Source organism: Falco punctatus, assembly GCF_963210335.1.
Source record: "Falco punctatus genome assembly, chromosome: 4".
Classification (NCBI taxonomy): domain Eukaryota; kingdom Metazoa; phylum Chordata; class Aves; order Falconiformes; family Falconidae; genus Falco; species Falco punctatus.
The window spans coordinates 46,224,510-46,228,427 of record NC_137583.1 but is presented as its reverse complement, the minus strand read 5'-3'; positions in this window follow the sequence as shown (position 1 = coordinate 46,228,427).

Genomic DNA, 3,918 nt, shown 5'->3' with positions numbered 1-3,918 from the left:
CCGCCCGCCCCGGCCCCCCTCCCGCGGCCGCCAGCGCGTCTCCCGCCCCCCTCGGCCACCCCCCCGCCGTTCTGGACCCGAGGCCGCCCCAGCATCCCCCGGCCGTCAGCACATCCCCCGGCTGCCCGGAACCCCCCGGCCGCTCCAGCGTCGCCCCAGCATCCCCCGGCTGCTCCAGCGTCCCCTCAGCATCCCCCCACTGCCCCAGCATCCCCCAGCCACCCCAGCATCCCCCACCTGCTGGACCCCCCTAGCTGCTCCAGCATCCCCCCAGCATCCCCCGGCCGCTCCAGCATCCCCTGGCTGCCCCAGTATCACCCCAGCATCCCCGGCTGCCCCAGCGCCCCCTCAGCATCCCCCCGGCTGCCCCAGCATCCCCCAGCCACCCAGCATCCTCCACCTGCTGGAGTGCCCCTGGCTGCTCCAGCGTCCCCCCAGCACCCCCTGGCTGCTCCAGCATCTCCCCAGCATCCCCCAGCTGCTCCAGCGTCCCCCCAGCACCCCCTGGCTGCTCCAGCATCTCCCCAGCATCCCCCAGCTGCTCCAGCATCCCCCCAGCATCCTCCAGCTGCCAGCACATCCCCCAGCTCCCCAGGCTCCCCCTGCCACCCCAGCATCCCCCAGCTGCCCCAGCATCCCCCCCAGCATTCCCCAGCCACCTCAGTATCCCCTTGCTGCCTGAGCCCCCCGGCTGCCTCAGCATCACTCCAGCATCCCCCCAGCATCTCCTGGATGGCAGCACATCCCCTCAGCATCCCCCAACCGCCCCAGCATCCCCCAGCTGCCCAGCCCCCCCCCGGCCATCCCAGCATCCCCTCTCACCACAGCATCCCCCCAGCATCCCTCAGCTGCCTCAGCATCCCCCGGCTGCTCTGGCCCCTTAGCATCCCCTGGCTGCCTGGGCCCCTCCAGCTGCCCCAGCATCTCCCCAGCACCCACCAGCTACCTGGCCCCCCCTGGCTGCCCCAGCATCCTCAGACCATCCGACACACACCCAGCAACCCCCAGCCACCCTGTGTGCCCCCCCAGGCTGTGCTGCTCCCCCCAAGTCACCAATAGGAGCTGCAGGGAGGTGGCAGTGGAAGCCCCAAAAAGGATTTGGGGACAGCAGGGGACGAGGCTGGTTGGACCCTCCCTTGCACAGCCCAGGGTGCCTGTGCTGGCCAACAGCCCCCTGGGCACGGCCCTGCGGGCCCCCCCCGCCATCCACGTGCCCCCACAAACACGGCCCGTGGGGATGGAGCCACTTGCGCCTGCCCTGCGCCCTGACCCAAAGCCACTCGCTGTGGCCCCCAGCTGAGCCAGAGCCCCCCAGGATTGCACCCACCCTGTGGGCTCCCTCCTTCACCACAGGTGTTGCAGGGTTCAGGGGCTTGGGGGGGGCAGCAGAGCAGGGGAGGGCGACGGCCTTCCCCCGGGAGCCATGCGGCTCATGCACAGGCTGCTCCCCGCTCATGCTTTGCAATTAGCTGGAGTGGCTTCTGGAAAGGGCCAGCAGCCCCTGGCTGCTGCCCTCGCCCACAGCGGGGACATTTTCTGCTCTTCCCACGTCTTCGTCACTGGGAAGCGCTTGCAGAGAGCAGGGGACTGGCAAGGAGGTGGGGGTGTGGGAGGCTCTGCCAGGCTTCGCTGCGCAACAGGGCTGCCCTGGTCCTGTGCCTCCCTGCCCAGCGGTCTCGTTTGCTCTGATTTCATCTGCCTCCAAAGCCAGGGCTGGCTCCTGGTTGTTTATATCTGTCTGGAGAGCTCAGGCAGTAAAAAGCACAATCATTTTCTTGCTTCTCTGCCAGTATCTGCAGCAAGCAGGGGGGAAAAAAAAAACAACCTTAAAGGGACTTTCTGACCTCAATCAAGCAACTCACCCTTCCTCCAGCCCTGGGGCTGCTGCTTTTTTTCCAGCAGCTCAAAGGAATCAGAGCTCCTGGTGAGCCTGGCACTGACCCACAGCATCCTGCTCACACCAGGGCTCAGCAGGGCTGGGCTGTCACATCCCCCCGGTGCCAGGTGGGCACTGGGCTGACGTGGGCAGAGCTGGGGACTGCCACCGGGGTTTCCTGCTGGTGTGCCCGGATCGAGCGCAGGCGGAGGGTACAAGCCCCATCCTGGCGAGGTGGTAGGGCGATGCTCCAGCATGGCTTACACCAGCTGCCCTGCATGGCCCTGGCACACCTGAGGAACAAGCCTGGAGCTGCCTCTGCCTTTCAAGCTCACTCTCTGCTCTGGCATTTCCAGGGCTTTCCGCAGATGCTGATCCCCAACCCCCCCTCCCCCCCCAACCCTGCAGCCTGGCTTGGCGCAGAGGGGTGAGGGGGCCCACCACCAAAACCCACCCCTGCCCCATGGTGGGCCCTACATGGTGGGCCTCTACCGTGCCGGTACCCTGGGGACCCTCGCCTTTCCCCAGCCCACCCCAGCCCTGCACCCCTCCAGCGCCAAAGTGGCCGTAATGCCGGGGCTCCGTCCCTGCGGTGCCGGCATCACGGGCTCCATGCAGAGCAAACGCGCTTGGCTCCAGCTCCCCGAGGAGCCTCCTTGACCGGGTGGAAACGGCCCCGTGCTCCGTGCTCCTGCCTGTGGAGGCCATGCTGCCAGCCAGGAGCTCTCCCCCCACGCCAATCGGCACAAACAAAACCGGAGCCTCCCCAGAGGTCAGCCGTGCCCTGGGCAACGTGTGGCCGCCTTTGTCTTGCCTTCTCCTCGCTGTCTCCTGATCCCTGGCAGGTGATGGGGTGAAAGCCAGTAATTGCTCTAAGTGCAATCAATAAATCAAGGTAATAGAATTACATTTGCTGTTGCCATATTGGGAACCACTTCTCTGCTCTCTCCTCTCTCCACCCTCTTTGCTTTTGTTTTTACACTGCTGCAGAGCACTGGAACGAACCAGGCTCCTCTCCATGCTCTCAAGGCGGCTCCAGCAAGTCCCTGCTTGGCATGGGCAGCTCTGGGTGCACATTCCCGGGGTCTGGGGGTCTGGGCACCGGATCCCCATGGAGGTCATGGGCATTTTACCCAGTGCCATGGGCAGAGGGCTCCAGGGACCATGGGCATCCTGCCGCATGGGAACAGGACTGGGCACCCCATGGCATGGGGATGGGACCTGGCCCTCTATGGCGTGGGGATGGGACCGGGCACCCCGCAGCATATGGATGAGACCCAGCACCCTGCAGCATCAGGATGGGACCTGGCACCTCGCAGCACGGGGACGGGAGGGAAGCCAGGCACAGAGCAGCAGCCCCCACCGGCACTACACCCACCGCAGCAGCGTGTTTGCCAGCAGCCCTGGGGAGATGGAGCCACTTTCCTCTCCTGCACAAGTCCCTGGTGGCTGGGGGATTATTTTCATCTCATTTGCAGCCTGTCTCAGGCTCTGGAGAGTTAGCTTCATGTCAAGGGCTTTCCCCCGGCTGCTTTTAATCATTACTTAAAGGAAAGCCTCCATGAACAAAGGCTGGATTGCAGCCTCGGGCGTTCCACGGGCAGGGGGGACCCCCACAGCATCTCGTTGCCACACTGCTCTGCAGGGCAGCATCCTGCCCCACTGTGAGATCCCTCCAGGACCTCCTGGTCACCCCGCCAGTCACCGTGGGCTGTGCACACTGCTTGGTGCCCCCACAAACCCATAGACTGAGCGATGCTGCTGGTGATGGCCAACTTGAGCGGGACAGGGCATGCATGAGCAGGGCTGGCCCCTGCCCTGCCACTCCCCAGCAGCACCCGATTTACATAACTTTTCTAAACTGTGCCTAATTAATCACCTTACACCTCTGGCACTGCACTAGGGGAATCAAGTGCTCTCCAATCCGTGAAGGATTAATTAGGAGAGGAGAACACGTGCACACACAACCAAGCACAGGAGTGACTTGCCGGCAGCGCCGAGGCAGCTGCTGCTCTCCCACTGCAGCACCAGCAGCTGCACCG